We start from the raw sequence: 8,397 nt of genomic DNA, 5'->3' as shown, positions 1-8,397 counted from the left end.
GTTTGTTTCAGATCTTCTCATATAAGAAACCTTTAGCTGTTGGTAAACCTACTATAGGGTGTATCTAGCTCGCTTAGCTACGGGTCTACACGGCTCCCCAACATCCATACAAATATGCTTGTATCTCATTTTCCCTCTTGGTTGAATGGAATTTCCAATTATCTACAGACTATAACTAGGAGTAGTAGGCAACTGTATGAACCACCGCTGCCACTATGCCAGCAGGGTCGCCAAACGCTAGGCGTAGAACGAGCCGCGCGCGTTCCGTCCTGTCCCACAAACCATAGAGAAGGCCACTGTAGCGGCATCCTAGGGTAGCGGACTGGTGCCGCCAAAAGGACCAGTAATTGCATATGCATCGTGTGATCGATCGACATTGATTCGCTCGGAGCACATGGTACTGCCCCGTACACGTACGCCACAGGCCCGCATACTTGGCCAGAAGAGAAATCGATTCCCGTCCGACAGGGATCTGGTTACATTATCTGCTGGATCGGCTGGATCGGAGGTCCCATGCATATATATGTGGAGGAGACGACGTACCCACCGGCATCGCGAGTGATAACGCTTGTTCTTCTCTCCATGTATACGTCGTACGGAGTACTACGTGTGCGATGCATGCATGAGGCAGGAAGCAAAGGAAAATAATCCTATACGACCAGGGCCGATGGCTGGACCAACTCTCACGCTTGACACGCGTGGCATATCCAATCTCAAAGCATTCTGTCCACGGTACTCTATTTTCCAATTAGCAAATCACGATTCCCTCGAGCAGCTGTTCCTGGTTGCATATCATTCATCGCCGGCAAGTGGGGCAGAGCGCGCCGGCGCCGAAGGTGCTGTTTGGCTCCTCCAAGAGGCCCCTGGGATTGCCAGTTCCCGTTTCCTCGATCCCTATGTCTTGCGCGACGCTGACATTGACTGACTCCTCCGCGTTGCGGCGGATGAGAGACCGACGAGCATGAAAGCAGCGCCGCCTCGAGCTTCCGCGACTGCTAGTCTGCTGTGCGGCGATACCAAGTTTCGGCAGCGATTCTTGACCCGCTTCTTGTGCTGCTGAATAGCAAGGACGCGAGTTTTACAGGCACAGCGATGCCATCGTCGCGGGTCTGTGGAGTATTTTAATTGGGAATCAGAGGAAGAAGACAACCAGTGCTTTGAGATTGGGTTTGCCACGCGTCAAACGTGAGAGTTGGTCCAGCCATCGGCCTATACGACCCTGGTCGTATAGGATTATTTTCCAGATTCCCATGCGTGGCACGCGCTTCCTCCGCTAGCACCGGTCGCACGGGCATCGCCAAGCAACAGTAGCGCCCAGGCCAGGGTGTGTTTAAATGCGTCTACCGGTGTGCGCCGACGCGCCTACCGTACCTGCGGGCGGACGTACGTACGTCATAGAGGTGTGGAGCCTGGCAGCTAGCTAGGGCCCGTAGCTACCTGCGTGCGTTGAATCCATGCATGGGATGCAGGATGGCAATGCTTCCTCCTCCCGCGTCCTGCCAGCTTCGGCCCCTCCGTCCCTTGCTTCAGTTGCGACGCTGCATGCATGGCCCGGCCAGCGGGACACAGCGACCCGGACGGACGCGCCTAGGCAACCCAGGCTGACGGCTGTGGCTCGTGGCCGGCGCCGGCGACGCCGACGATGGACGGACATATGTCCGTGCGTCCGCGTGTTGCCAACTTGCCATGACTTGGTATTCACGCACCAATATATATTCTTCAGCTATATTTTGGCTTGAAATGGCAGCACACTTTTGGTCGCTCACTCCAGTCCAGGCTCAGATCTTTTGTGATCAATGTATTCCGTAATCAGCTCAGTTGTGCGGACAATAAGTTTAAACTACTTTTTTTTTGAACAAATAAGTTTAAACTACTTATTAGGAGGAATAGCTTGCTGTTATTTTGTCTCTCCTGCTCTGTAGAAGTGATAATGTTTTTGTGGTAAAAAAAATATTCTTCTATTAAGGTCATCTACCGGTATACAACTATACTATGTTCATTAATAGAAGGGGTTATGCGTACCGTGGATAAAGGGGGATTGGCCATCGTCCGCAAGCGCTCCTACCCGAGTCACTCGTACATCTTGGAGTTGATGTGCGCGGCATCCGAGTCAACGGAGTTGAGCGGTGACACCTTGAGTCAACGGAGTTGAGCGGTGACACCTTCTCTACCAAGTCTCTGGCGGCTACATCACGAAGAAGGCACGGCGATGGAGCTAGTGCTCGAGGTCAAAGACCTAGCCCCAGTACGGCGAGTCAAAGGGGTAACATGGGAGCGCGTGGAGCTCCTGACGGAGTTTCTCGCGATGGTCGATAATGGCGCAGACACGTTACTCGCCCACCGGCAGCGCTGGCACTAGAACCCCGATTCGGGTTGAGGTGCCACCCGTCGTCGACCTTGACGCCTGACCAAAAGACTTGTTGCTAGAGGTTGAAGAGGTGGGGTGCGTGAGAGTCAACGCGGAAGAAGCCGTCGCGTGCTCCCGCAGGAAAGCCCGCCTCGTGGTCGTAGCACGAACGACGGCCACACGACGAGCTTCCATTCACCATGGTACCGGCGCAACTCTGTAGATCGGCGACAGGGCAAGTTGCAGGCACCAGCATTCTGTGGGCGAGCTTGCGGTGGGGGGGGGGGGGGGGGGCTAGTGGAGCACTTGTAGTGGAGTAACTAGGGTTCGAGCGCGTGCATCGAAGAAATAGGAAGGGGAAAGAGAGCAGCTGCGCGTGGGCTAGGGTGGACGAATGGAGGTTGTCCTCTCTCGCCTTCTCTCCAACAAATTTAGGGAGTGGATGGGGGGCTAGTCCTGCCGTACCTCCTCGGACACACAATGGGGACAGCCGTTGAGCCAACTTTTGGCCCACGCGGACGTCGCGGGGACATATTAGGACATAGTCCTCCATTTTTGTTTAGTACGCTTGGTTTAGCCAATGTCATACTTTGTAAAGTTTGACAAAAAAATAATAAAAAGTTATCAATATTCATCATACCAAATACATATAATATGAAAGGTACTCTATGTTAATTCTAATAAAATATATTTTGTATCATAGATGTTACTAATATTTTTCGTAAATATATAGTAAAAAATTACAATTTTTTTACTTTTAATAAATCCAGAACACGAAATAATTGTGAAATGCGGGGTATAGCTTGAGGAGCCATTGAAGATGCTCTCACTGTAGATTTTTGTCGGAAGGTATGCGATAAACTACCCTAATCCAGACAAGATTAATTAACTAGAGCCAGACGCACATAAATGGACATGACTGGGGCGTGTGGAGCCGAGGAGCCCAGGGAAAATATATACTCTAGATCAATTAGTTTGCTCACTGCTGCTCATCCTCCAAGTTGCATGCGCAACCACCGTCAATGATTGGTACTGTCACCACCAGTTCGTCGATTGATCTGACCACCTAACCATTCCCGCTAGATTTAGTTAGCCAATCAGCCGCGGCACGTACGGCAAGGTCGTCGTATGCAGCAACTTGTCCGGCGCGATCGAGCAGTGCAGGCATGCTGCAGCTCAGGTCGCCAGCTACCAGTTCGATCGAGCACTTGACAGCCACTCATGGATCGATCCAAATTCCCATCGGGATAAATGAAGAAATGAAGTCAGTGGACTGTACGCGCGTGGATCGACGGTTGGGCAGTCAGTCGAGTTGCACGGATCCTCCGATGTGTAGCCATCTCCGGCCCGGCCGGGGGACCTTCGCCTCGCGCACCTCTCTAGGGTTTGTCATTGGCGTGCAGGCTGCAGCTCAATTAGTCGCGCGTAACGAACTGGGCGTGTTACAGGCAAGCTTGGTCCGTCCGTAGGTCCCATTATGTTACAGGCAAGCTGGCTACAGGCCGGCGGCGACCAAGCAGTAGTTACGCGCTGAATTGCTCCGTCGGCAGAGTTGATGGGCAGCTGGGCCTAGCTCCTGAGAGGAGAGAGTTGAGTCGGCCAGAAACTAGCCGGTGGGTGCGTGGTTTCAGACTTTCGGTGCTGGGTGGACCTCTGTTCGCTCGTCGGCGGTGGGCCGGCGCGGCGTTGTTGCTTGCCTTTCCGTCGGACGGCGACGTACGCTGCGTGCGGGGATCGCGCGCCGACACGGCCGTGCGATTGTACGAGTACGACAGGTGGTGGTGGCGCCGGCCCGGCCGTGTGTGCCCGCGTACGATCCATCAGCGGCGCGCCACAACTCCCTGCAGGCTGCAGCCACCCAGCTAGGGTACGGGCCAGGAAAGGACGTCGCAACAGCAACACGCGCGCGGGGGCACTCCCTGGCCGACCCGGCCGGCCTGCATCTGCACTTCTGCGTCCGGTGGTTTAATAGCATCCCATGCACTCCCTCTGTCCATAAATAAGTGGACGTGCGATATTTTTAGGAAATTAATAGCATTCTAATATTTTGATCCTAATAAATCGCTGGCACATTTTCGCCGGCTCCGAAGCGCGGGGCTTGAAATGGACGCACCGACACCTTGTGACTGGGAAGATTTGGCGTGTGGGCCACCCTGCAGCAAGACAAACCGGCATGTCACATTTTAAATAACCGCATGGAGAAGGACATTCATGGTCTTGAATGGACGCATGAGTTCCCGAGGCGGCAATGTGGATGCCTCCCGCCACATGCCCTTCCGTCTCTGCCCATTCCCCCGCCCTCTCCTCCCAAAACCCTACCAACCGACGACCATGTTCTCCACCACCAAGCCGCATAACTACGAAGCGAGCAGCAGCATCATCAGCGTCAGTGAGGACCATCTGCACAGACGGTGCCACCGTAGTACTGCCTACCACACAGGTGGCACATATCCAAAGGCGGGTACGTTGACCCACCGTTGCTGGATGGGGCGGAGCACCGCGCCCTCATGGACGAGCGTCGGTCGGGCGTAGCTGCCACCGTTGCAGCGGCACGACCCAATGTGGGCGCCGAGAAGCCGTGAATGGGCAGAGGTGTGCCTAAATGAGCGTGAGGCCGAAATCAGCCGGTTTGGCCGTCGCACCTCGTGGTACGGGCGGGGCGTTGATCAGACGCTTGTGGCGTAAGGCTACGGCTCGTGTGCTTCCCCGCGGCGCAGTCCGTCATCCCGCGGTGCACTCTGGCTTGTTGCGCTCCGGCTCCAACTCCGAAGGACGGCAGCGTACGACGCCCTACCCGCTTCCAAGACAGGATGACTGGATTGTCACGCGACGCACTCCGGCTCGTCGCGCTCTGGCTCTAGCTCCGGAGGAGGACCACTTCAACTTCGTCTCAGACGATGGTGATGGCGGCGATGGTGCTAACAACTTGGACTATAGCCTGTTTATCCTCCTTCATTAGATTAATTCTTTCTAACATCTTTTAGTTTAAATTTGGCAAACCTTGTATGAATTCGAATGAAATCCCCCATGCTTTAAATTTTATGAAATTTTAAAAAAAATTAGGCTGCCACTTTGAGATCACCGATGTGGGGCAGCCTTTCCCAAATAGATTGGTGCCGCCCAATAGAGCACTGCCAGCGCATGCCTGTGCCTACTTAAGAGGTCGCGGTGGAGATGCTCTGAAGATGATGATAGGAAGAGAAAGAGATGATCTCTGGCGATCGATCACAGGTCACAGATCACAGATCACATGCACTTGCGGGTTTACTAAGAAATTTACGGCATCGATCGTCGATCTATCCCTGGCCCGCCTAATTGGTCTTTGGATACCCCGTGCAAGTCGTATGTGTAATAACAACCTGCCGTACGTGCTCCCCCGGTTTATCATCGTTTGTCTTGTCGGGTCCTTGTTCTTGTACTCCGAGGACGCGTCGTTTTATCATGGCCACCGTGGATGCACTGCATGTGTGTGTGCAGGTGACCATCGCAGATGGGGCATTGATTCAGAAGAGACATGGAGTCGAGGCTAGTACATGTGCCCGTACGGACCGGTTAAATGAATCCGGACCAACTAATTGCTTCACATGCATTATTCAGTCATCAAGCTGCGGTTCCTCAAACTGCAATCTATATATGCGTGGATGCAAGCAAGGAAAAACGCGATTTCCCAGTCGAAAAAGTCCCGCGATACCCTATATTACTAGATAATACCCCGCGCGTTGCTGCGAAACTTATGAAAAATATATTATATAATACATCTATAGTCTCAACTTACATGATACAATAGAAAGAAACACCTTGATGGTGAAATTAGGCCATTGAACAAATCTTTTCTTCTGCACAAATATCCAAGGCGTAGAGAAAACACGACTGAATCGTAAATAGGTATGCATGTCCGCACAATTGACATATATCACCCTTTTAAATCCGATAACATATTTTCATGGAAATTTGTAAAGTTGCACCTTAATAGTAGGAAAAAATAACTACATTGTAGGTATTTGTACTATGAACAACGACTTCCCATATACAAGTAGGAAAAAACATAAGAGTTTTTTTTTCAAAGACAAATGGAAGAACAACTAAAATGTTCATCAAATACCTTATTAGAAAGATTTCCAACATATATAGCATGATGATTGGGTAGAGCCCTTGTTCTATCATATATACAGTTTCCCTTCAAAGTTAATTGCTGCGACAGATAAACTGGATAGCTTCAACCGAAGAATTTATGAGGAGAAGCTTCATCAAAATCCAAAGGATCTCAAACTTGGACCGTGTATAAATAGAAATACAGTTGCATCTTCCAAAGGCAAATAACCAGAATCAAAGGAGCCAACAATGTTCAAAGGACGCAAATCAAATGAATTGGCGTTGTAGAACACCACCCAGAGCATGTAGCCAAATCAATTTATTCACGGAAGACATGCTGCACACTATATAGAGAAGTCCAGATCAACAAAGGGATTGGGAGAATAAGATCGAGACATAAGTATCGACCAGTTCTCTCCATGCAACTCCAGCAATCATCTGCACATCCGCGCGGTAAAAAAAACTGAGCCACTGAGAGGAGCGCAAGGGCCAATTCAACTGACGCATTACATCTTCATTGTTGGGATGGTTATATTCTAGAAGAGAAAAATGCCAAAGGCATATATATGAACTCATCGGTTAGAGACTAAAGAGGAATGAATGCATCGCCTAGAATATCAGGCGACGCTCATGATCTAGTGGAACAAAAAATGAATGATAAAATAGTGGGTTGGAGGCTGCATGTGCAGTAGATGGCTAAACTAATTGAAATGGTGTTAAATGGAGTGGGCTGACGTGGAGCTGAAGTGAAATAGAGTGGGATGATGTGGAGCTAAAACTGAAAAAATGATGTGGCATGCTTGCATGTTGAGAGAATTCACTTTAGTGGGTTGCTCTCATTTAGATGTTATAGATTATAGATACCGTCTGGCATTGCGGGCAAGGAAAAAACGCGATTGGCCAGTCGAAAAAGTTTACACCAGCCTCTCCAAATCTGCAAAGTAAACCGTAACACAAGGTTTTGTAAAGTTTCGATGACATCAGGCATTATGCTATAAATGCAATGTTTGATTGTTAATGTACGCAATCGGCGGCTACACACATCGCATAAGTACTCGGTGAACCAAAAGAGTCGTCATCACGATGCGAATCGATGAAGAATCAAGCATCACCAGCGATCGCCGGAGCTTCAACACCACCGTCAGCACCGTCGCTACCGCCACCGCCATCACTTGCCGTAGCCGCCGTACGAGCCATGGTTCTTCTTTCCATGATCTCCATCCTCGCGAGCTTCCGCCATTCTCTCGTATAGGCATCCATGGTGGATGGATCGATCATCATGGTCTTGTTTACCTCCACAATGAGTTCAGGCATGGCACGCTTCTCGTCGGCGCTTGCTCTTCTCTCACAGAGGACGGCCTAGCACTTCTCATCTTCCCGCATTAGGTCCCACTTAGCTTGCTTCTCATCTCCATTATCACCATTGTTTCCTCCAACGTTTTGTTCACAAAATGTTCTTTAGACTTCACCATTTCATCGATTTTATCCCTCAAACTTGCTTTCTAGGCTTCTCTTTTACACTGATGTTTCAATACGGCCTTCCTTTGTTCTTCTTGGCAGCGAACTCATCATCGTTCGATTTGCGTTGACTTGGCCGATCCACCCAAGAATTACTCACCTACCACGTGTCGGGCGACCATGTGCGACGTTTTTCCGAATCCGTGGCGCTAGATGGCCTCAAAAGCGAGATTTTTTTTTTTTGCGATCTACCACGGAAAGAGCAAAAATCGTCGGGGTGCATCATCATCGACCACGGTCGACGCCCAACTTCATCATCTATGGCAACTTTTTTTTGTAGTGCCAGGCTAAAGCACACACTCCACGCCAGTCTGGAAACAAATCGATCAAGCTAGCTACCTCGTCAGCTTAGAGGCCAAACAAATCGATCTAGCTTCTTTCTTCAAACACACAAAGAATCAAAAAAAAGTTGTTTTCTCGGCCATTTTGATCGCATATCA

The sequence above is a fragment of the Lolium perenne genome, chromosome 7, assembly GCF_019359855.2.
Source record: "Lolium perenne isolate Kyuss_39 chromosome 7, Kyuss_2.0, whole genome shotgun sequence".
NCBI classification, from domain to species: domain Eukaryota; kingdom Viridiplantae; phylum Streptophyta; class Magnoliopsida; order Poales; family Poaceae; genus Lolium; species Lolium perenne.
The sequence above is the reverse complement of the archived record's forward strand: the minus strand, read 5'-3'. Positions refer to the sequence as shown.